Source organism: Erythrolamprus reginae, chromosome 3 (assembly GCF_031021105.1).
Source record: "Erythrolamprus reginae isolate rEryReg1 chromosome 3, rEryReg1.hap1, whole genome shotgun sequence".
NCBI lineage: Eukaryota > Metazoa > Chordata > Lepidosauria > Squamata > Dipsadidae > Erythrolamprus > Erythrolamprus reginae.
In genome coordinates, this window is record NC_091952.1 from 185,347,152 (window position 1) to 185,373,838 (window position 26,687).

General features: G+C 40.4%; 1 protein-coding gene across 2 annotated transcripts in view; it reads left to right on the plus strand.

The window, feature by feature from the left end:
* Window positions 1–26,687, plus strand: part of SLC66A2 (solute carrier family 66 member 2) — a 92,700-nt gene that overhangs the window by 48,160 nt on the left and 17,853 nt on the right. The window lies entirely within an intron of this gene.

Below are 26,687 nucleotides of genomic sequence, written 5' to 3' on the forward strand. Positions count from 1 at the left end.
TCTGTCCCACCCATCGCTCGTATCCAGCAGAAGCTGCCACCCGAGCGCTCTTGCCCGGTGGGAGGTGAAGCATTGGGGTGGGGGGGCTGTCAGGACACCCCCCACCCCAGCACTTTGCATCCCGCCGGCTAAGAGCAGTCGGGCAGCACTTCTGCCGGACACGGGCAATGAGCGGGACAGAGAAGCGGGGAGAATCAGGAGGCTCCTTTGGCGGCTGGAGGCTGCCTGGCACCCGCTGCAGCCAAAACAACAAAGCCAGGCAGCCTCCAGCCGCCAAAGGAGCCTCCTGATTCTCCCCGCTTCTCTGTCCCGCTCATTGCCCGTGTCCGGCAGAAGCTGCTGCCCGATTGCTCTTAGCCGGCGGGATGCAAAGTGCTGGGGTGGGGGTGTCCTGACAGCCCCCCCCCACCCCAATGCGAGCGGTGGGGAGTCGCCCATGGCCGGCAGAAAATCGCTCTTCCTGACCTGATGCCTCGCGATGAAGCCAGGCAAGAGCGATCTTCTGCCGGCCATGGGCGAGCGGCGGGGAGTGCTGGGGTGGGGGGTGTCCTGACAGCCCCCCCACCCCAATGCGAGCGGTGAGGATTCGCCCATGGCCGGCAGAAGATCGCTCTTGCTGACCTGATGCCTGCGGTGAAGCCAGGCAAGAGCGATCTTCTGCCGGCCATGGGCGAGGAGTGCTGGGTTGGGAGGGTGTCCTGACAGCCCCCCCCCCAATGCGAGCGCCGGGGATTCGCCCATGGCCGGCAGAAGATCGCTCTTGCTGACCTGATGCCTCATGGTGAAGCCAGGCAAGAGCGATCTTCTGCCGGCCATAGGCGAGCGGCGAGGAGTGCTGGGGTGGGATGGGGTGTCCTGACAGCTCCCCCACCCCAATGCGAGCGGCGGGGATTTGCCCATGGCCGGCAGAAGATCGCTCTTGCTGACCTGATGCCTCGCGGTGAAGCCAGGCAAGAGCGATCTTCTGCCGGCCATAGGCGAGCGGCGAGGAGTGCTGGGGTGTCCTGACAGCTCCCCCACCCCAATGCGAGCGGCGGGGATTCGCCCATGGCCGGCAGAAGATCGCTCTTGCTGACCTGATGCCTCGCGGTGAAGCCAGGCAAGAGCGATCTTCTGCCGGCCATGGGCGAGCAGCGTGGAGTGCTGAGGTGGGGGGGTGTCCTGACAGCCCCCCACCCCAATGCTTCGCCTTCCTCCCCAGCCAAAAACCCAAAGGTCCCCACCACAACCCGGGTTCGGGGGGGTGCTGGGAAGCCCCCCAGGCCGGCTGCGACCTTTTAAAACAGCCGCGCTGCTTCCCAGCTGTCTCCTGAAGCCGAACGCCAAAGCCGAACTTCCGCATTCGGCTTCGGGAGACAGCTGGAAAGCGGCGCAGCTGTTTTAAAAGGTGACAGCCGGGCTGGGGGGCTTCCCAGCACCCCCCCGAACCCTGAACCCGGGTTCGGGTGGTGCTGGGAAGCCCCCCAGGCCGGCTGTCACCTTTTAAAACAGCCGCGCGGCTTCCCAGCAGTCGCCGAAAGCCGTTTTTTTGCGGGGGGGTTTTTGGTTGCACGGATTAATTGACTTTACATTGTTTCCTATTGGAAACAATGTTTCGTCTTACGAACCTTTCGTCTTACGAACCTCCTCCTTGCACCAATTAAGTTCGTATCATGAGGTATTACTGTATTTTAATTTTTTTCGTAACAATTATCCACAAGTAGTTCACTTTTCATGGTCTTTGGTTAAAAGTTCAATGGTCTGCTTAACTCTGGATTGGCTTGTTTGCAAATAATAATAATAATAATAATAATAATAATAATAATAATAATAATAATAATAATAATAATAATTATTATTATTATTATTATTATTATTATTATTATTATTATTATTATTATTATTATTTATTAGATTTGTATGCCTCCCCTCTCCGAGGACTCGGGGCAGCTCACAACAATGATAAAAAACAATATTATAGTGAAACAAATCTAATATTAAAAAGAAATATATAAAACCCTATCATATTAAAACCAGACAACACCTACATACCAAACATAAAATATAAAGAGCCTGGGGGAAAGATGTCTCAAATCCCCCATGGCCACATTAAAAATATTTTAATATTAATATGGCCACATTAAAAATATTATCACATATATTTGTGGCTAAACCCCATGCATAGATAAAGCAATTCCAATTTTGGGGGTGTATTTTGGAACCTAAAATTCTTGCCTTATTCATAAGTATATATGGTATGACCATAATTCTGTTTTAGCTCTAATGCTGGTGATAGGTCATTTTACAAAGCAAAAATTGTAAGACTGAAATTGAGAGGCAAGGAGAATTCACAAAAATGTAATATTAGAGTAGAGTATATGTGACTGTGGGTATGTGTGTGCTTATGTGTGTGTTTAAGAGTTGGTGTAATTATATTGCAATACCAATAGCACTTAGACTTATATATAGCTTTACAATGCTTTTACAGCCCTTTCTAAGCAGTTTACAGAGTCAGCATATTGCCCCCAATAATCTGGGTCCTCATTTTACCCACCTCGGAAGGATAGAAGGCTCAGTGGGACATGAACTGCCAAACTGCTGGCAATCAGCAGTGAGCAGACGTAGCCTGCAGTACTACACTCTAACCACTGCGCCACCGCGGCTCTGTGTAGTATATACAACCTTAAAATAATTTCCGAAACTAGGAAATACACACTCTTCTGTGTTATAAGCAGAGCTTTATATACAGTAGATAGAATCTTCTACAAACTTGAATATAATGATGCATCAACATCTCCTGAACTTTTGCCCCCCTTCATCCTTAAATAAGTATTGTTTGATTATTGGCTTAAACTGTAGGCTGGGAAATTCATATATATAGATTGAATGACATGTTATAAAAATTATAATTTGCACTGCACATTTTTGGGGGAAAATAGGAAAGGAAAGTTTTCTTGCAAATGTGCTAATTCTCTGTTGTTTATGCCCAGTGATTTCAGGTTTTGCAGACAGGCCTGTATTTATCCAAGTTCCAAAGCACCTCTGAATCACTTTCAAAATTTATGTAGCCTTAATATACTGACAGGTGTTATCATTAGGTAGCTTGAATAAATTTTAGCCCTCTTATTGTGCAGTCGCTAAATCATGTCCGACTCTTTGCAATCCCATGGACTATAGTATTCCAGGTTCCCTTTTGCTTTTTTTTTTTGTCCTGGATTTAGCATGTATAGAAACTCCCCAACTGAGGGAGTCATAATAAAAGGAAAAAAACAAAAAGAAATCTACTACCTAGTACTTTCCAAAAAATGAAAACAGAATTATTGTTAAATGATATATGGAGGGAAAGACACCCCCATAAAAGACAATTCACGTTTTATTCTAATCCTCACAAAATCTGGACAAGAATAGACATGGTATGGACACCAAAAATGGTTGCAGAACAAATAAGGGAAGTAGAGATAGATGTTAATACATGGGCTGACCACAACCCAATAGTGGTCTATATAAGAAGGAACAACAAACAGAATATTTGGCGGATGAATAGAAATATACTAAATGATAAGAAATATAAGGATTGGATCGAAAAGGAATTAAAAATATTTCTTGAAATTAATAAAACCCCAGACACCACTCCACAGAATCTATGGGATACACTCAAAGCTTATATAAGAGGGTTAACAATATCTTATACAGCAAAATACAATAAGGAAAATAAATTAAAGTACGTACAATTAATAAATGAATTAAAACAATTGGAATTTGCATCGCAGCAACACACCAAGAACAGAGACTTTAAAACAGAAATAAATGTAATTAAACATAAAATTAGAATTATAGAACAAAATCAAATAACTGAAAAAATTAAAAGAGCAAAACAACATTATTTTGAACACGCAAATAAACCAGGCAGATGGTTAGCATATAAACTTAGAAAGCAGAGTCAATCCAAATTGATAAAAAAATTAGAAGACAAAGATGGTACAATAAAATATGATTCAGAAGGAAAGGCAGATATTGTTTATAATTTTTATAAAGATCTTTATGCCAAAGACAATGTTAGTGAAGATGAGGTTTTTAATTACTTACAGGCTTCAAAATTACCACAAATAACAGAAGATCAACAGACTATGTTGGATGGACCAATAACAATGGAAGAACTCCTAACTATAATTAAAAATCAGAAAAACAATAAGGCCACTGGTCCAGATGCTATACCGGCAGAATGGTATAAGATAGACAATGAAATAGTAAGAAACTATATGTTAGAAACTTTTAACTTATGTAGACTTGAGGGTAAAATTCCGAAATCTTGGTCAGAATCGTTGACAACTTTAATACACAAATCCGGCACTGACCCAGTAAAAATCAAAAATTATAGACCCATATCTTTATTAAATGTAGATTATAAAATATTTATTGCCATTTATGCAGATAGACTTAAAAGAATTATAAATGGAATAATACATCAAGACCAAAATGGATTTCTACCAGGGCGACAAATTAAAAATAATCTTAGAACAGTAATAAACACATTAGAATACTATGAACAACATCCAGATAAGACAGCATCCTTAATGTTCTTAGATGCTCAAAAGGCCTTTGACAACGTTAACTGGACATTTATAAAAATGCAATTAAATAAAATGAGATTTGGCTCAAAATTTGTTAATTTAATAGATACTATATACTCAAAACAAACGACTAAGATAATATTAAATAATAACCAATTACAAGCACTTGATATAAATAAGGGAGTTCGTCAAGGATGTCCTATATCACCATTGTTATTTATTATGACACTTGAAACTTTATTAATTAAAATAAGAGCGGATTCCGAAATAAAAGGTTTAACTATAGGAGACGAAACTTACAAACTCCAAGCTTTTGCAGATGACTTAACATTTATAATTGAAGAACCGATAACAACTGTTCCTTCTTTATTGCAAAATATTGAACAATACGGAAAGGTAGCAGGTTTAAAGATAAATAAAAGCAAAACTTCTTTCTTAACTAAAAATATGAATAAAATACAAGAAACTAAATTAGAAAATATTTCTGGAATAAAAACCGTAAAGAAAGTAAAATATTTAGGAATAAATTTAACAGCGAAAACAATAACATTAAAAAATGATAATTACATAAAATTATTATCAGAAATTAAAAAAGATTTAGAAACATGGAATAACCTGAAAATATCATTTTTAGGAAGAATTGCCACAATCAAGATGAATATTCTGCCTAAGGTTTTATTTCTCTTTCAGGTAATTCCAATAAACCCAGGGGGAACTTTTTTTAAAACTTTGACAAACTTAGTTAAAAAATTTATATGGCAAGGGAAAAAAGCAAGGATAAAAATAAACTGTTTGGAAGACATTAAAGAAAGAGGAGGATTTGGTCTTCCAAACTGGAAATTATATTACCAGGCCGCCGCCTTAACATGGATTAAAGATTGGATAACTTTAGAGAATAAAAGAATATTAAATTTAGAAGGACATGATCTTATGCTGGGTTGGCATGCATTTATATGGTATGACAAGGAAAAAAATCACTCATATTTTAAAAGACACACATTAAGGAAGTATTTACTAGAGGTTTGGAAGGACATAAAGAAAAATCACTTCTTAAATGTTCCAGAATGGATAGCCCCCCTAGAAGCAATAACACATCCAAAATCTATAAAAGACACGAAAATATTTTATAGATATAAAGAATTATTAAATGATCAGATGAAGCTAAAGCCTAGGAATAAACTACAAGAAGAAGGGATAATAATAGATTGGTGGCACTATGCCCAGATTCGATCCAGATACCAGAAGGATATAACTCTTTACACTTTTAATAAAAGTAAGAATTTGCTAAGTCATTTAATTATTAACAATTCAGTAAAAATGATAGGGAAAATATATAAATTTCTTATCGCTCACAAAAATATAGAGTTGACTCTAAAAGATACCATGATAAGATGGTGCAGAAATATAGGTAAGGAAATAGATATAGATACTTGGGAAAAAGTCTGGATTAATAATTGGAAAATGACCAAGTCAGTTTCATTAAAAGAAAACCAAATTAAAATGTTTTATAGATGGCACCTTCCACCAAACAGGATAGCAAAAATGTTTCCTAAAACATCCCCACTGTGTTGGAAATGCAAGAAAGATATAGGAACTTATTACCATCAATGGTGGACATGTGGTAAAGCTAAAATTTATTGGAAGATGATTGAGAAGATATTAAAAGAAATATTAAAACATGACATAGATAACACCCCGGAATTTTACTTATTAGGAATTACTAATCAGACTTATAAGAAGGAAACTCTTTACTTAATCATACACATATTAACTGCGGCTAGAATAATATATGCGCAAAACTGGAAGGGGGAGGAAATCCCCAAGAAAGAAGAAGTTATAGCTAAAATATTAGATTGCGCCGAAATGGATATGATGACAAGACGATTAAACGATCAAGAAGATACAAAATTTTATGAAACATGGAACAACATATATAAATGGTTAGATAAGAAAAAATAAGAGATAGATCTGTTTTTATTTAGGTAATAACAATATTAGATGTATTTGTTGATGATTTTGATATAGTAGTTCACTCATAAGCGATATATTAAAAATTTTGTTTTATGTATGTTTAGTAATTGAGATTTGTTTAAATGTTTGATTAGATGAATATATTACACATAAACAACATACTAAGCATTTTTACTTATACCGTACTAATATTATATTTAAGATTTGAAAATTTTTTACTAGACTTTTTAACATTTAACAAATGTTTGATTATGTATTCTTTTTTCTATTTGAATGTATACTTTCAAAAGAAGCGGGGAAATACATCCCCATTTTATGTTTAATGTTTGTATGTCTGTATGTCTGTTTTATGAAAAATAATAAAAAAATTGGAAAAAAAAAAAAAGAAACTCCCCAACTTATGCCCATATTGGATCTTACCATACCATGCTTCCCCAAAAATAAGAACTGTCTTATTTTTTTTTTGAACCCCAAAAATAAGACCTGTCTTATATTTTTTTGAACCCTGAAATAAGTGTTTGGCCTCATTTTGGGGGAAATCTTATTATTTTGGAGTGTTTGGAGCAAGACAGGGCTCCTCTTGCTGTCTTACCTGATTTCCAGCTCTGTCTCCCCTAACCCTAACCAAAGAAAATGGCAGGGACCGGCTGTGCATGAGGTTTAATATTTTTGAGGAGGGTTTATTTTGCGCATGCACTCAAAAGCCTGATTGGGCTTATTATCTGAGGAAGTCTTATTTTAAGGGAAACATGGTATTTATTTATTTATTTACTTAATTAATTAATTAATTAATTGATTAATTAAATTAGATTTGTATGCCGCCCCTCTCCGTAGACTCGGGGCGGCTCACAACAGCTATAGAGCAATTCATAACAAATCTAATAATTTAAAAACATTTTAAAAAACCATTATTAATCAAACATACATACAAACATACCATACATAAATTGTATAGGCCCGGGGGAGATATCTCAATTCCCCCATGCCTGGCGACAAAGGTGGGTTTTAAGGAGTTTACGGAAGGCAAGGAGGGTGGGGGCAGTTCTAATCTCCGGGGGAGCTGGTTCCAGAGGGTCGGGGCCGCCACAGAGAAGGCTCTTCCCCTGGGTCCTGCCAAATGACATTGTTTAGTCGACGGGACCCGGAGAAGGCCAACTCTGTGGGACCTAACCGGTCACTGGGATTCGTGCGGCAGAAGGCGGTTCCAGAGATATTCTGGTCCGATGCCATGAAGGGCTTTATAGGTCATAACCAACACTTTGAATTGTGACCGGAAATTGATCGGCAACCAATGCAGACTGCGGAGTGTTGGTATGACATGTGCATACCTAGGGAAGCCCATGATTGCTCTCGCAGCTGCATTCTGCACGATCTGAAATTTCTGAACACTTTTCAAAGGTAGCCCCATATAGAGAGTGTTATAGTAGTCGAATCTCGAGGTGATGAGGGCATAAGTGACTGTGAGCAGTGAGTCCCGGTCCAGATAGGGCCGCAACTAGCGCACCAGGCGAACCTGGGCAAACGTCCCCCTCGCCACAGCTGAAAGATGATTCTCTAATGTGGTAGATAGTGATCCTTCTTTCCACAGAGATAATTCTGGTCTTGGCGTCATAAAATATTGATAAATTCCATTTTCAAAGTCAAATTGCAATTTAGGACAATTTGGATGTGTTCCCTTCTTCTTAAGGCATGTGCTGCCTATGTGTTGCTTTCTTAAAACTTCTATCTTCTAAAAAATCTAATTGACCTTTCCTTTTTTCTTGAAGCTGTAAGGTGTGTTACCCATGTCTGTACAGAAGTGCCGTATAATTGTCTGCTGCGAATAGAACTGTGTTTACTTCCAAGAAGAACTTCATTGAAAATGCTCTGTTTTTTTCAGGGTCTCATTTGGAGGGTCCCTTTTTTGCCTTTTCAATTTTTTCCAATTGGAACTTTTGAAATGATAATTTGGGGCTCAGCTCTCTTTCCTCTCTCATGGATGGATGCCTGAGGCATTCTTTGAATTTGGCAGAGCTCTTAGCTCTGAGTGCGTCACACAATTTCTTTCTGAATTCTTTTTTTTCAATCTACTTAGCTCTGGGAGCAGTGTAGTCTTTTACTGTCAGCCCTCTGTGTCTTACTGTTTTGATGCCAAACCTGCTTGCCCTCTGCACACTTAATTGCACCTTTCATGAATCCCCTTCTTTGTTACCTTATGCTTTCTCTTTAATGTTATATTGGGAACTGAATTAATGCATTTTTTCCCTCCAGATTTAAAAGAAAGATAGAGCTCTGCCTGTTGTTTTCTTTACGGCACTGCAAAATAGGGGTACAAAATTTATATTCTAAATTAGGGGTCTCCAACAGGGGTGAAATGCTACCGGTTCGGCCTGATTCAGATGTACCGGTAGTGGTGGATGCTGGTGGTTTGGAGAACCGGTAGCGGCAGCCACGTGAGGCTCCGCTCACCCGCCTGGATGTTGCCATTTCCTTTTTTAACACTCTGCGCATATAAAAATGCACTAATTCTCTGCGCAAAGTGTATGCAAAGCGTGTTTGTGAAGCACAGAAAGCAAAGCGTATGCTCAAAATGCAAAGTGTGTGCGCACGAAACGCAAAGTGCATGAAACGCAAAATGCACGCATGAAATGCAAAGCGCGTGCTTCAGAACCAGTAGGGAAGGTAAGTAGATTTCATCGCTGGTTTCCAACCTTGGCAACTTTAAGACTTTGTGGACTTCAACTCCCAGAATTCCTCAGCCAGCAAAACAAGGTTGGAGACCCTTGTTCTAAATGGCATGTCTTCTTGAATTATTGTTGTTGTTGTTATTATTGTTATTTATCTATTTATCTATTTATCTATTTATCTATTTATCTATCTATCTATCTATCTATCTATCTATCTATCTATCTATCTATCTATCTATCTATCTATCTATCTATCTATTAGATTTGTATGCCGCCCCTCTCCGGAGACTCAGAGCGGCTCACAACAAAAACAGCAATGTGACAAATCCAATATATTAAAAGACATCTAAAAACCCATTATTAAAACCATGCAACACAATCGTACCATACATAAACAATATAAGCCCAGGGCTATTTTAATTTCCCCATGCCTGATGACATAGGTGGGTCTTCAATAGCTTACGAAAGGCAAGGAGGGTAGGGGCAGTTCTGATCTCTGGGGGGAGTTGATTCCAGAGGGCCGGGGCCACCACAGAGAAGGCTCTTCCCTTGGGGCCCGCCAGACGACATTGTTTAGTCGATGGGACCCGGAGAAGGCCAACTCTGTGGGACCTTATCGGTCACTGGGATTCGCGCGGCAAAAGACAGTTCCGAAGGTTAAGAATTATAATATGAATACAGTGTGTCACTTATAGAGCATTGTAGCTTCAGCCTTTTTTTTTTTTTTGTAGTGGGGAGTTCTTTTAAAATCCATTTATTTAAAATACTCGTCATTAAAAGAGATTTCTTTAGAAACCCCATTAAATAGATTTAACTGTTTACTTCAAAAATTTCTGAAGTCTATTTTATCTTCCTTGACCCCATTAAGTTGAACCCTCATCTGTTTCAAAGGAAGTGGAAATCATCTTGGCGAAGGGATGGATGAGCCTTTAAGGGAGGAAAAACACCAGAGAAAGTTATTTTGAGAAAGAGATCCAAAATAACCCTGCCTTGATTCTGCTTAATTTAAGAGGGGGCAGAGAGAAATGCTAGCAGCCTTTCACAATTTTCTTACTTACCCCTACAGCAATAAAGCAGGGGTCCTGTAATCCTGGTGGTATCTTTCTCCTGACATGGCTACCTTAAAAGACTGACATCTAAGGACTACAATTGTTCTTGTTACTTTTCATCAGTTCAGGACAAAGCTGCAATGTATGTTGCTAGTTGGATTAGACCAGGGGTGTCAAATGTCAGCGCTTCAAATGCCATCTGAGAATTATATCAGATTCCAGTCCAAATCTCTCATCCAAGGTTCAGTTTATTAACAAAGCCATGTTAGTCACACTGTTGCCATCCCGATACTAACTTTCTTCTAGCCATCATTTGGAGTTAGAGATTTTGGTCTGGCATCAAACTCATGTCATCATGGTAGCGTCATGTGATGTATCGGAACTTTCCCCCCCTTCGCTAAACCGGTCGGTCGTGGGCATGTCCAGCATGCGATGTATCCGGCCCGCAGGCTAGGAGTTTGATAGTCCTGGATTAGACTGTTGGGGCTTTCTCTCCCATCTCACCTACCTTACACGATTATTCTATTAATTCTTAAAGAATTTAGAAAATAATATTCCTGAATGCTAGGAAATTGATAAAAGGATAACATAAGGACTTTAAAAAAAAAATCCAATTAGTTATTAACTACAGCAAGAAATTAAGCCATAGGATCTTAGTACTTTGCTGAGAATTTTCCATCATATGTTAATTTCTTTTTTCACAGCTGCCAGAGAATGTATGAAATTTATGATACGAACATGCATTTATGAAATGTATTACAAAAAGTAATGGTGTGGCTGTTATTTACTGTAGTATAGATCCAAGAAGCTGTGTAGGTCAACTTAAATAGAACATCTTTAAAATAATTCACACTCTTTTTTCCTGAAGATATGTTAAGCAAAACCTGTTTTGCTATACACTGGTAATAAACTCTGACCATTCAACTCTCTCTGGCCACCAAATGCTCAATCTCTCAAAAATACACATTAGCCACATCAAAGAAATAATTACTGAAGTTCTTTCTGGTCAAGATTCCAGTATGTCATCCATCATTTTCTTACTAAAGAAGAGCATTTAATTTAAATGAGAGTTACATTTAGACTTAATGAGGCCTATAGCATCTGATTTGTAGAATCTAGAAATAAGTACAGTATGTCATTTCAGAGTTCTTTGATGTTAACGTTAGAGCTGTTCAATCCTTCGGATTCAAAGGCAAAAAGTTTCCTTGGTCTACCTTGGGAGAATACAGTAAATAAACACTGCTCTCTTTTCCAGGATTGTGTAGCTGCTGCAGTTCTGACAATCGGCATTTAAACTCCATTTCTCCCAAGGCTGAGGTCTCCTCTAACTACAGTGATACCTCCTCTTACAAATGCCTCGTCATACAAACTTTTCGAGATACAAACCCGGGGTTTAAGATTTTTTTGCCTCTTCTTACAAACTGTTTTCACCTTACAAACCCACCGCCGCCGTTAGGATGCCCCACCTCCAGACTTCCATTGCCAGTGAAGCACCCGTTTTTGCGCTGCTGGGATTCCCCTGAGGCTCCCCTCCATGGGAAACTCCACCTCCGGACTTGCGTGTTTTTGTGATGCTGCAGGGGAATCCCAGCAGGGGAATCCAGCAGTGCAAAAACGGGCGCTTCGCTGGCAACGAAAGTCCGGAGGTGGGGTTTCCCAGCGAGGGGAGCCTCAGCGAAATTGCAGCATCACAAAAACACAGAGGTCTGGAGGTGGGGTTTCGAGGACTTTGGTGTTTTTGTGATGCTGCGATTTCACTGATGCTCCCTTCGCTGGGAAACCCCACCTACAGACTTCCCCTGCAGCATCACAAAAACACAGAAGTCCAGAGGTGGGGTTTCCCATGGAGGGGATCCTCAAGGGAATCCCAGCAGCACAAAAATGGGCGCTTCGGCTGGCAAAAGGGGTGAATTTTGGGCTTGCACGCATTAATCACTTTTCCATTGATTCCTATGGGAAACATTGTTTCGTATTACAAACTTTTCACCTTAAGAACCTCGTCCCGGAACCAATTAAGTTTGTAAGGCAAGGTATCACTGTATTTCCTTCTTTCTGCATTTTCTGCAACCAATATATTCTCCTCAGCTTCCACAGTTATGACTATATGCTTTGAACCAGTTCTTTGCTTTTTCTACCATCAATGCTTTAATCACCCTCATTTGGTAAACCCCATGCTTTTAATATTGGCCTCTGTCATCCACATGGCCTTATTTAATAGCCTTTCTATGGCTCCCTTGTCTACCACCTTGACCTGAATGCTTTTGGTCAGTGTTGCTGCAACTATTTCTTTCTTCTGACTTTTTAATTAGAAGAACACCAGGTTGCCTGGAATGAGAACCTGGTGAGGCAAATCATTGTCAGCTGAGGAGCACTGTGTGACTATGTAGCGCATAGGAAAACATTTGGAGTAAGAATTCTTTTTTTTTAAAGTGCAGCATCTCAAGCACTTATTTGTTGAGACTGGATAATTGGCTGTCGGTGTGGAATCTCTCTCTGTACAGTATAAGGAATTCTGATTCAGGATTCAATTCCATAAATAAATCTAAGCTTTTGGAGTAGGCATACTTGATCCTTGCAAGGCGAGACAGCATGTTAAAACTTTCACATACTATCGGTAAACTGATTTAATTTTTTTAAAAAATTAAAAAATAATGATTGAACAAGTACCGAAAGGAAATTAACCATTATAAGTGCAATGAGCCTCTGTTTTAGATACTGCTTAGGGCAAGCCTTTATTTTCCATATCACTGGGGTTGTTTTGAGTAGAGATATTTTTTTCCTGCTGTTTAGTAAATAATGTTCAAATGCTCTTAAAAGGCATTTGATTTATATTGGGAGATTCTTCATCTTGAAAATACACACATACAATTACAAACAATAGCTGAACTATATAATTTATAGTGTACAATGGTTCATGTAAGATGAAGGATTTTTTAACCATTTCAAATATATTTTTTAAAGAACTGGAAAAGTGTGCAAATTACCCCCCCCTCCTGTAAATAGTTGAATGGACTTCCAACAGTTTCCATATAGAAGTAGTTGAACCATGCATAAGAAAGATTTTGGTACTATAGGAAGAAAAAGATCCATTTTGAACCTTCTTTCCTTCCTTCCTTCTTTCCCTCCTTCCCTCCTCTCTCTCTCTCCCTCCCTTCTTTCCCTTTCTCTTTGGAGGTCTTTCTTGCCCTCATAAATGCACCCTTAAAAAGGGCTTTGCTTTGCTGACCCTTGGCCACAGTGAACACATTGCACTTTACCAAAGAAGGTGCTGCTTACAGTTTATTGCTAAGTTGGTAACCATTTTAAGGGATTTAGTATTACAAAGCAGTAATAGCGGAAGCAGTTTGTTGTCAATGTTCCAGGAAAAAAATGGGAAAGAACTAGACTTATTGAGTTTTAGATGCCCCTTATGCTTAATATGCCAAGTTAGGTTAGTTAGATTAAGGAAGTAAAATACCTGATTCACATTCTTGCAAGTAGAATCTTGCAAGATTCTAGCTCTACTTACGAACGCCTCTACTGACAAACTTTTCGAGATACGAACCCGGTGTTTAAGATTCCCCCCCCCCCCTCTACTTCCGAACCATTTTCCACTTACAAACCCAAGCCGCCGCGACTGGGATGCCCCGTCTCCAGACTTCTGTCGCCACCCGAAGCGACCGTTCTTGCCCTGCTGGGATTTCCCTGAGCCTCCCCTCGCTGGGATTCAAAGCAGCACCGGCAAAAACGAAGGGAATCCCAGCAGGGGAGGCTCATGGGAATCCCAGCAGGGCAAGAACGGTCGCTTTGGGTGGCAACAGAAGTCTAGAGGCGGGGATTCCCAGTGGCGCAAGGCAAAAGGGGTGACTTTTGGGATGGGTTTGCACGCATTATTTGCTTTTACATTGATTCCTATGGGGAAAATTGTTTCTACTTATGAACTTTTCTACTTAAGAACCTGGTACGGAACGAATTAAGTTTGTAAGTAGAGGTATCACTGTAGTTAAGTTATACATGATGGGATCCCAGAAGGAACCTTAGAGGTAATATAATTCAGTGATGGTGACACTTTTTTGGTTCATATGCCAAAAGGGGGTGTGTGCGTGTGCTAGAAAGTGCATGCGTGCCTACACCCATTCCCCCCCCCCATGCACACATATGCGCAGACTGGTCTTAAAATCATTAAAACAAAACAACAGTGTGAACTACCGGCATGTCCCAGTTTAAATAAATGAAGAACTTAATATACTGCATTTTCTTAAGGGATTTGCTACACAGCAGTATTAAATTAATCTTTCTTGATAATTATGAGTTTTGGTGTGGTCTTCCATTTCCTAAAATGCTTCCCCAGACAAGATTAATCTCTAATTAAATGGTGGGTTATTACCTCTTTGGCATTCTAAATTGTCTCTGAATTTTGAAATGCGCAACTCATGGATTTCTGCAGCATGGCCTCAAATTAAGTGTACAGTGTTTGATTTCCACCTAGTCATGGGCTTCATTCAGAAGTGGCTTTGGCATTCTGTAAAAGATTAACTGTATGAACCAATACCTCTGCGCCGAGTAATGAATAGCTTGCAATATTTTCATGGTAGCCGCGCCTTAAAAAAAGAGCATTTGTGTGTTTATCCTCCCTTGCCCATACAGAGCTGGAGATCTGCCTATCAATAGCAGAGTTCCCCCAATCTTTTTGGCTTTGCGGAACAATTTGTGTGTGGGGAGGTGAGAGGGTGGTTTTGTGTGGCAAGTGTGTATGTGCTCAGCTTCATTTGTGCAAGTGGCGGTCAGGCATGCCCAACCATTTGTGCAAATGGTGCCTGCAACTTCCACGGCTCATTTTTGAATGGCTGAAGGCTTGGAGGTGGCCCATGGCAGGTTGGGGACACCCCCCCGATCTATAATTTCCATTTCTAATAGCAGAACCACATGCTCTCAAGGCAATGTGGTTTGGAGAGCTGCATTGACTGAAATATAAATATTTATTTATTTTATTTTATTTATTTATTGGATTTGTATGCCGCCCCTCTCCGGAGACTCGGGGCGGCTAACAACAGTAATAAAACAATGTACAATAATAATCCAATAAATACTAAAAATGATTTAAAAACCCATTAATATAAAAAACCAAACATACATACAGACATACCACACATGAAATTGTAAAGGCCCAGGGGGAAAGAGCATCTCAATTCCCTCATGCCTGGCGGCAGAGGTGGGTTTTAAGGAGCTTACGAAAGGCAAGGAGGGTGGGGGCAATTCTAATCTCTGGGGGGAGTTGGTTCCAGAGGGCTGGGGCCACCACAGAGAAGGCTCTTCCCCTGGGTCCCGCCAAGCGGCATTGTTTAGTTGACGGGACCCGGAGAAGACCCACTCTGGGGGACCTAACCGGTCGCTGGGATTCGGGTCAGAATTCTTGTACCCTCCGTTATGATGCTTGAAGCAAGATTTCTCCTGAGGAGCACTTAGCATGTGGGTTTCATCCTATATGAAGAGCTGCTAATTTTATGAATGCCTCGGGAACTTCCTGAAAAGGAAAGCCCATAGGCCCATTGTTAAATTTGATTTAAGTATTGAACTGCAGTGGCACATGTCCGCGCGATTCTTGGTAGTTTTTAGTTACACAGATCTTCCCTTAATTTTATTTAAAAAGCTAATTCTATCAGCCCTGAGCACATTCCAAGGTGATACCGTATTGGCTTATCGGATGTGACCCAGGATCGTCTTTCTCTATGATCCGTTGCTAAAGTCAGACATGACATTGCTTACGCCTGTCCCAAAGTTAGCTGAAACAAACCTCTTGTATTAGGTCATCCTTTTACTCGGGGATACAGTTTCTGCTTCATACCACGAGTTCCCAAAATAACATTGGAGCTCTTTCTCCCCCCCGCCCCTTTCTCAGTCCCAGTTAACTGATTTTTCTGATAGATGGGACTGGACATCTTGCTGGCTCTTGAGGTTATCAGTGGTGCTGAAACGCCAGACGGATTGCTGCAAAATGACATAAGAAATTCCTATTCCGAGGGGTTGCACATCGGCATGCTGGAATGAGCTTTGAATTTAGAACTTCTAAGTGTTGCCCAGTGATCCCAGGATTGGCCTCAAAAGAGACTCTTATTACCTGCTCATTCGGGAATTCCATATTTTTAGGGGCAAGTTGGACAGATTCAGATTTTAAAAGTATAAAAAGATAATTCTTTTTTAAAAAATTACTCTTTTCTTTTCTGGTTTCTCTTCAAATCGTATAAACCTTTCGCCTTTTAAAATTACTCTTTTCATAAAACTTCTTTTTAGAAATTTGGGAATAGGTTACATCAATACCTTCCTGAATTTTTCGTTGCAGTTATATTCACACCAAATTCTTTAATGTTCATTCGTTTTCCCTCCTGTCCTTAATTTTAGAGCGGGTACAAATCTGCTCTTTATGTTCACCTAAACTATCATATATGGTAAAAACATATTATCGAGTAAAGTCATATAAAAATAGTCATACCCATAGCTAAATAAGAAAAACAGCCTAATTTCATAATAAAACAGATTCAATTTGATATTAAATTTTCATTTTAGTGAAAAATAATTGAATTAATAGTTAAACTACCGTATTGTTTGGAATATAAGACACATCTTAGTTTTTTGGGGGGGATCTACCAGGTATTCATCTGGCTAGCATCCTTAGTCTGGTCAACTTCAGCACATTATTTTATCCCGTTTGGGCTGAAAAATATCTTTAGAGGAGGTAGCAATGAAAAAATCCTGCAAGCTGGGAATAACTGTTAGCACCTTATTAGGGCTGAAAAAAACATTTTTGGAGAGAGTATCAATGAAAACAACCCTGCAACCTCATTAGAGATGGAGAAGAAAGCTTCAACAAACCTACATTTGGAGTTAAGGCACACCCAAATTTTCAGCCTCTTTTAGGGTGGGGAAATAGTATTCTGCTGGCGTGTTTCAACCACCCGTAATTACAGGGTAATTATTTTTCCCCCTTCCTATATATTTATTTGACTTCTTTTTCTCTGCAAAATAAGATAAAATAAATCACCAGCATATGTATCTGTATTTTCTGAACAGGAGGCCTTTTGCTTTAACATGAGTTACTATTGGTATCATCTTATAGTCAGCACTTGGAAGAATGGGTGCCTGTATTGCAATCGGTTGCTCTTTCATCAACAAATAGAGATGAAATGAATAGAAAGTATTGAGCAACAGATGGTACTGGTTTAATTCTTTCTTAGTACCTAAGGTCTAGATGATCTTGGCCCATCTTTCTTTTGCAGGACACTTGTGGGTTTTTTTTTTCTCAGGGTTTGGCAGGATTAAAAATAAAAGTTATCTCTGCATGCTGTTCAAGACAACTGAAAAAGACTTGGGAATGGTGATTAAAGATTGAATATATCTTTTGAAAACCACATTAAGAATTTTGGCCCTAACACATCCAACTATTTCTTCATTACTAATTTCAGGCTCGGCTATCAGAATTGGCCAGCACTCCAAATATTCCATTATCATATTTATTCTTGTGGAAAGAATAAAGTGGTTATTAAAAAAAATACTTGGCAAAGCAGGTTCATTAGCCTTTATTTCTGGAGCACTAAATCTTTTGCTAAGAGGGACATTAAGGGAAAGTTCCAATTCTTCACCCCCAGTTTGGGGAGTTCTTCTGTTTAGTTTAAATTTCTCCTAAGATTCCATAATTTACAACATTGTTTGTGAGCAAGCAGCTCACAAGGCATTTGAAATTCGTTCAGCTGTTTTTCAATTTTCATTTCTGCTTAATGTAGTAGCGTATGTATTTTCCTGACATATCATTTCTTTCAGGAAAAAAATACATTCCTTTGTTGATACACAAAGCCGTTCTGGATATTGCTGTACTCATCAACTCTTAGGATATAAATTTTCCTATCTGGTTTACTTATTTCTTTTTATTACTTGGTTTCTTTATATACTTCATACATTGTTCTTCTGCAACGTCTGCTGTTTCTGTTATCCTGTATCCTGGTTAAAGTGACAGAAATGTGGATTTAGTGTGCATTCTCCTCTATAACAAGAGGCTAGCAAGAGGATTCTATACCAAGAATTACATAGATCATAGATCTCTAACATTTCTGGCTTTGCGGATTGTGGTGGGGTGGAAGATGGTTCTACGCAAGGGGTGGATAAGTATAAGTCTCCAGAGAGGGGCGGCATACAAATCTAATAAATAAATAAGTACACATAGCCAGTGTTCCCTCTAATTTTTTTTCTGTGTGGGCGGAAAAGTATAGTGTCTGAGCGGCAGTCCCTTTGAGACTGGGCGGCATAGAAGTATGTATGTATGTATGTATGTATGTATGTATGTATGTATGTATGTATAAATAAATAAATAAATAAGAAAAAAATTCCCTTCTTTTTTATTAAAAGAAATTAATAATAAAACAAAACCAAAATCTATTACTATTATTACTATCTTCTCCTCTTTTTCCATCCCTGTCTCTTCCCCCCTTGTGTGTGTGTGTGTGTGTGTGTGTGTGTGTGAACTCTTGAACCATTTCCAATAACAGGTGAGCTATTGGAAATGGTTGAAGAGTTTACAGACACACACACACACACACACACACACATACAAACGGCTGGGGTATTTTTTTCTGTGTTATTATTTGGGTGCTTTTTACCATATGCTTTAAATCAAGAGTCATTTCTCTCTCTTTCTCTCTTCCCCTCTTGCTCTCTCTCTTTTTCTCACTTTCTATCTCCCTCTCTTTCTATCTCTCCCCCCCTCTTGCTCTCTCTCTCTCTCTCTCTCTTGCTCTCTCTCTTTCTCTCTTGTTTTGTTTCTCTGTCTCTATTGCTTTCTTTCTCTCTCACTCTTTCTTTCTATCTCTCTTTATTTCTTTCTCTTCTCTCTCTTGCTATCTCTCCCCCCTTTCTTTCTCTCTCTCTTTCTCACTTACTTTCTCTCCCTCTCTCTCTCTGTCAGCGAGGGGGCTGCGAGAGTGCTTTCTCCAAGCACTTCGGGAACGCCTGCCCTGCCTCTACTGCAGCCCCCTTGCTGAAAGTCCGGGACGAAAGCGCTCCCAGCGAAGGGGCTGCAAGAGGGGCGGGGCGGGCATTCTCGAAGCACGCGGAGAAAATCCTCTCTCGCAGCCCCCTGGCTGGGAGCGCAGAAGTGGAGGAGGAGGAGAAGCCACAGCCACCGCCGCCGGAGAAGTCGTGGCCCAAGGCAGGAGGCGGCGGAGGAGGAGAGGGGGCAGATCGGGCGGGCGGGGGGCAGGGCCGAGAGGCCAGGGGCGCAAGGGGGCTAGAGGCACCATGGGGAGGCAGGGGCGGCCGCAGCTCCCTTTCCTTCTACTGCCGGTGCCTCCCTGCCCCCTCCTGCGGGCTGGCAGGGGGATAGGGAGCGTGCGCCCATGGAAAAGGGTGCGCAGAGGGTATTTTGGGGTGCGCAGAGGGTATTTTGCGTGCGCACGGGCACAGCTTACGGGGAATGCTGCACTTAGCCTGTTGGCACAAGTGGTGGATACGTGTACCTGCTTCTTGCACAAATGCACAGAAACGCACATTCTTGCCAATCTGCTTTGCACACAATTGGGCACTTTGGCGGCTCAGTTTTGAACAGCCTCTGGCCTGGTAGGTGGCTACAGTCCAGGGCTTGGGGACCCTAGCATAAGTAACCTGATTTTTGGTGTTTGTTTTTTAACTGTAATTATTTATTTATGTTACAATGTTATCTATCCCTATTACAGTATGATGGAGTTTCTTTTTAGAAGCATCTAACTGATCTTGACTAAACTAAAAAAAAAAACTGGGTTGAATCACAGTTTTGTGGAAGATGGAAAACCATCAGGCAAATACCAGGTCTGTTTATTAGGCTGGAAAGTTGGAAAAAATCCCAGCAACAGGCAAGGCCAAAATACTTTGGCAATTGCATATAACAGTGATGGTCAATCTTTTTTGGTTTATGTGCCAAAAGGATGTGTGTGTGGGTGCTAGCACACACGCACATACTCACATACATTCCCTCCTCCCCTACGCATGCTCATCGGCCTCACCGAAGCCTGGGAAAGTGAAAAAAACCAGGTAAATGGACAAACCGGAAGTTCAGAAAAATGAACTTCCGGTTTGCCTGTTGGACCATTTTTCACATTCCGGGAGTTTAGGGAAGCTTCCCTGAAGCTCCAGAGGGAGAAACTGCCTTCCCCAAAGCTGAAGATGGAGCTGACATAGGGCAACACCATGCATGCCCTCCAATATGGCTCCAGGTACCACCTGTGGCAGACTTGCCATAGTTTCACCATCACTGGCATATAACCTCATCCAGAATCAAGCTTGATTCCGTATGATAGAATATTTATTCACCTGAAATTCCACCCTTCTTTGGAACGTGTTTTATTACTGCATTTGCTTTTTCATCATATACATCGCTGGACTAATTCTTTGAAAAGATTTATCTAAAAATATGTCTCTCAAAACCTGGTTGTGTAATTAAACCTTGGGCTCCCAGGGAACCAGAGAGATGTGGTTTTATCTGTTCATTGTATGCTTCCTAATGCCTATAGTGAGATAGGCAGCTATATAAATTCGATAGAGAGATAAAAGGCTCTTGGTTCCGTTTGCTATAGAAATAAATTATCATTCCCCTGAAATGTGTTCTCCCAAGGACCTCCATTCTATCCAGCAGTGCTCCCATTTGCACAGAGTTAGAAATGAAGCCAAATGTTGTGGAAATAAGGGCAGATTTATGAAATGTGAACGCTGCATTATTAAATAATCAGAATAACAGTTTGAAAATTCGCCATTACTATTTGGAGCAATGGTTGGTTGTTGTTGTTTTTGACTGCAGTGTTTACAGTGTAAGGATTAGATCTGTAAGAGAGGCTTTTCTCTCTGCTGCATAAATTGTGTGGATTGAATGTAAAACTGATTTGGAACGAGGCAGAATAAGATAAGTTGATAGACAAATTGGTCCTGGTGCCAAAGCAGCTTCCTGGTGAAATTGTTCAGTGCACGCAGAATTCAGAGGAACAGTTTCCTGCTATGCCTCAATACATCATTGTCAACAGCGCAAAGATTTCAGGTTGTTGGGGGTTTTTTTGCCCAATATTGCAAGGAATGGAGCCACTCTGCTTCCTAATTCTCTCTTCGCACACAGAGATTAGAGTTGGGATGCTAAACTTGGAGAGGGGGCATCACATCTGTCTGCCTGACATTTGGTTATATTTCTATTGTCTAAATCACTTTTAATTCCTCCAAGGAAGGAGATTTCATCTCTTAGTGAGGCAGCTTATTCCTGGGAAATAAACAAGGTGTAATAAATGTCCCCCCCCTTGGAACTGCCACCTTCAGTGAGAGTCTAAAGTGCCCCCACAGTTAGAACAGGGGTCCCCAACCCCTGGGCTGTGAATCGGCACTGCTCCATATCCTGCCAGGATCCGGGCCTGGCAAGTGAGCGAAGCCCCATCTGCACATGCATAAGGTCCAGGCAGCATGCAAAACCACGCCCGCCCCCCCCCCCAAAAAATCCACAGAATAACTGCCTTCTATGGAACCAGTCCCTGACACCCAAAGGGTTAGGAGTCAGTGAATTAGATCAGGGGGGTACCCAATCCCCAATCTCCAGTCCATGGACCAGGACTGGTTTGTGACATGCCAGAAACCGGTCCACGCAAACAAGCGGAGCCCCATCTACAGGATGCAGGCAGCACGCGGAACCATGTCCCCTCTGGTCCACGGAAAAACCTCTCTGCGGAATCAATCCCTGCTGCCCAAAAGGTTGGGAGGTGGGCACTGAGTTAGATGATTACACAACTCTACTCTGAATATTGGTTGCCACTTCAAACGGTCACTAAATGAATGGACGGTAAGCAGGGTTATCCACACGAATCCCAGCGACCGGTTAGGTCCCACAGAGTGGGCCTTCTCCAAGTCCCGTCAACAAAAAAATGTCGTTTGGCGGGCCCCAGGGGAAGAGCCTTCTCTGTGGCGGCCCCAGCCCTCTGGAACCAACTCCCCCCGGAGATTAGAATTGCCCCCACCCTCCTCACCTTTTGTAAGCTCCTTAAAACCCACCTCTGCCGTCAGGCATGGGGGAACTGAGATATTCTTTCCCCCTAGGCCTTTACAATTTATGCATGGTATGTTTGTTTGTATGTATGTTTGGTTTTATAAATAAGGGTTTTTTAAATTGTTTTAGTATTAGTTTTAGTATTGGATTTACATGATGTTTTGTACTATTGTTGTTAGCCGCCCCGAGTCTATGGAGAGGGGCAGCATGCAAATCCAATAAATAAATAAATATTTTTTTCCAGGAGGATGAAATTAACAGTATTATCTCCAGTTTTCCGATTTCTGTTTTTGGAGGCAGCTATCCCAATACCACCCTCCCTTTTTCCTTTTCTGAAATTTTACTGTAGTTTAGATAGTGGAGGCATTGACCTACTGTTTGAAGTAGTCTAAGATCCTGCAAAATTGAATTTTGTGGTCAAATGGCTGTTTCTGGGATTTGATTACATTCTTGTTAAACTGCACCTCAGAAACACCTTTATTTCCCCTTAAACGAAAAAGTATGAACAGGCGTGTGATGTACTTACTGGACTTTTAAAGATAAATTACTATATACCTCTGGGATCTATTCGCTGCCTTGTGTGTTTCTCCATTTCTCAAAAAGAACCCTTAGGAAACGTCAAGAAATAGCTAAGCAAAAAGTTGAAGAATTATCAACGAAAATCCTTGTTGAAGAGAGAAAGCTGGCATAAGCAGCTTCAGACCATAGACCAATGAGTCTAATAATGGAGACATTTCTGCTGGGAATCTTATAACAGACTAAAATGTTCAGGAGGGAGCCTAATAAAAGAATACTTTCCACAGTTAGATATTACCCCCGCTGTTTTAATGGCCCACCTGAGGGAGAAAGAGATTGTTTGTGCAAGAGAAGGAAATAATGATGAAAGAATCATGTATGTTTTGAAATGGTTAATTGCACAATTTATATTGCAAAAGTAGTTACCACTACCAGTGTTCCCTCTAATTTTTTGGGGGGGTGGGCGGAAAAGTATAGTGTCTGAGCGGCAGTTCCTTCGGGACTGGGCAGCACAGAAATATTAAATAAACAAACAAACAAATAAAAAACCCACCCTGTTTTGCCTCAGAGAATTTCAAAATAAAATACTGTACTGTGTGTCTATAACAGTGAGCTCATAATAGGGCAACTCTATCAATATCAAAATGCCACTTAAATAGTTGAGCTAGTTTCAAACTAGATTTTGATTTTCTTTCTCTCTTCCTTACTCCCATTCTTTTTCTTTCTCTTTTCCTTCCTCTCTTTTTTCTATCCGTTTCTCTCTCTTCCTCTCTTCCTCTCTCTCTCCTTCCCTCTCACTCTTTCCCTCTCGGCTTCTGGGCAGGTTTGGAAAACTCTGAGTTGATGATGATTTTTAAGTGAGCAATTGCTCACTGCTCAGCTTAGAGGGAACTATGGCCACTACCCTAGTCTTAGAAATCTGAATTAGAAATATTTATTTTTGCTTAACCTTATACATCCTTAACTTTTTGATTTTTTTAAAAAAGGTTTTCCCTGTAAAATATGTTTTGAATTTGTTATGAAGTTTACAGAATGGGCTGTGCATTGTGATGCAATGGGTAATTTTTTCTGAAACAGTCAAGGGTTTGTAGTTCTGTTACATGATAAAATAATCTTTCTGCAAATAGATGGGACAGAGATTTAAATAAGTACCTCAGGATTCTTGACAAATGTATCTTTTCTTTTATGTACTCTGAGAGCATTTGCACCAATGGCAAATTCTTTGTGTGTCCAAGCACACACTTGACTAACAAGGAATTCCTGTTCTATTCTATTCTATTCTATGTATGCATCACATATGTTGGACCTCAGACAGATACTGTAACTTGGCTAGAAGGGGACTTCGAAGTAAAACCTGGAGAATCGGGTTGGGGAATATGTCCATCTTCTATCTTACCCTTTTAAACTTTTGACCTGGATGATTGAGTCTTCATTAACATTTTGGGGAGAAAAATTTGGTGTGGCAAGAGTTAGTACATTCCAACAATTCTCTGACTCCCTGCCTAATTTTTAATTTTTTAAATTTTTGACTCTTGAAGTTACTTGGATGAGTAACAAAACATCTCAGATTAACAAACTTTGGCCCATTTGCCATATTTAATCTTTTTAGATAGAAGGAACCAATATAGCATTATAGTGGTGTAGCAAATTTTTTTAAAAAAAATTTCCTGTAAGGACCGCTTACCAATTTTAAAGATTATGAAGGACCCCCAAAAGAGTCTTTGTTTGCATGGTTTAAATTTATCATTATTTACTGCACTAAAAATTAATATCAATATGTTCCATCATTACTGCTTCTCACAGTTGTTTGATGGGTTTTATTATTGTATTATTTTTCAATATAGGGTGGTAAATAATTTTGACTTTTCTTGGGTCCTGAGAGACATACACGCACATACATATATATAGTAGAACCTCTGGTCACGAACGTTCTGATTATGATCAAATTGGGTTCCAACCAAAAAATTCACAATTTTTTTTTGCAGCCGGTTTTCTCCTTCCGCAGTATTTTTTTTGTTGTAGATGCCAAATTTCCAAAATTAGATTCACCAAATTAGTTTGCAACCAAAGTTATGGAACAAATTATGGTTGTGACCAGACGTTTTTGTCGGGATTTAGAAGACCCCCTTACCTTAGACAAGGCGCTCAGCCCGTGAGGAGTGAGCCGGGAGCTTCCAGAGGAGATGAATAGTGAAGTACAGACAAGCATGTTCGAATGAACAAGTTACTTTTTATTAGAAAAGTATAAAAACAATAAATGTCTGGAGAGACATGAAAAGCACATCCTCTAGGTAGGATGTATAGAGAAAAGATGTCCTCTGAATAAGGACCGCCCTTCTTCTCCAAGAAGGGACAGGATGTGAGCAAACAATTACATCACACAGGAGGAGCTACCTTACTAGACAGAATTAACTCTCTAACTACTGGATGTTTCTCAATGTCATGGGGGCTGGCAATTTCCAGCGTGACACCCCTTCTTTGTCAGTCATCAGAGACAAGAGGGACATCAGGACATCAAGACATCAATTCACTTAAGGCACAATTTGTTGGTGAGGTATTCATGTTGATCAGCTGGCAATGGCTTATTCAGCAAGTCAGCGATCTGCTCAGTAGTAGCCACATACTGAAATTTCACGAAACCATCTTTCACCTTCTCTCGGATATTTTGATACCGGATGTGAATGTGCCGTGAACGAGCTCCAACAAATTCAGCTTCAGCAATGAATGCAACTGAAACATTATCCTCCATAATAACAATTGGTGTCATAGGACCTTTCCAAATACTATCAATGAGAGGAAAAAGAGACATTAATGCATTACAGCAATCAGAAACACATGCATATTCAGATTCAGTTGAAGAGCAAGAAATAAACTTCTGCTGCCTAACTTTCCAAAAGAAAGGACAACCATTTAAAAACATGATATAACCAGAAGTACTTTTTCGTGTTTCTGTGTCACTTGCCCAGTCAGCATCAGCATAACAAATCACTTCAGGGTACTCAACATGATCTGGCTCAAGGTACAGCTTCTTGCCTTTCGTGAGCTTCATGTATTTGAGCAGCTTCTTTATGCAAGACCAATGAAACGTGGTAGCCTTTCCAACGTATCTGGACAGTAGATTCACACTCAGTGAAATGTCAGGTCTCGTCCAGCTGCTGATGTACAATAGCGATCCAATCACTGACCGGTACAATGTTTTGTTCTCAAAATCAGGATACTCATCTCGGGTTAACCTGTAAAAGTCAGTTTGCATAGGAGAACGACAAGTATGCGCATCAGACATGTTACAATTTTGCAAAAGCTGGTCAACCTTACTTTCTTGTGAAAGAGAGAACCCCTTCTCAGTTTTCTCAAACTGAACACCTAGATAATCATTGATATGCCCTAGGCTTTTCAAGGTGAAATGTTTCTCAAGGCCCTTAGCAAAAGTTTGACTAGTGCTTTCATTGAGACCTACATAAACAATATCATCAACATAAACAAGAACAATTTCATAAGTCTTACCTTGCCCTTTTGTGAACACGCATCCATCAGATTCGGACTTAATAAAGCCCATTGAATTTAGCTTTTGGGATAATAATTTGTACCAGCAGAGGGCGCTCTGTTTGAGGCCGTATAAAGACTTGCTCAGATACCAAACCTCTCCTTCTCGGTTCTGGAATCCAGGAGCACCCTTGACGTAGATCTCTTCATTCAGATCAGCGTTCAAATAGGCAGTCTCTACATCAAACTGGAAAACTTCTAAACCCAAAGCAATAGCAGTGATTAGGGCAATCTTGACACTTTCATTTCTGACTGTGGGTGAGTATGTATCTGTGTAGTCTTCGGGATAAACTTGAGAAAATCCTTGAGCTACAAGCCTAGCTTTGTACAGCTTTTCTTCATTAGGCTTTTGTTTGACTTTATACACCCAGCGTGT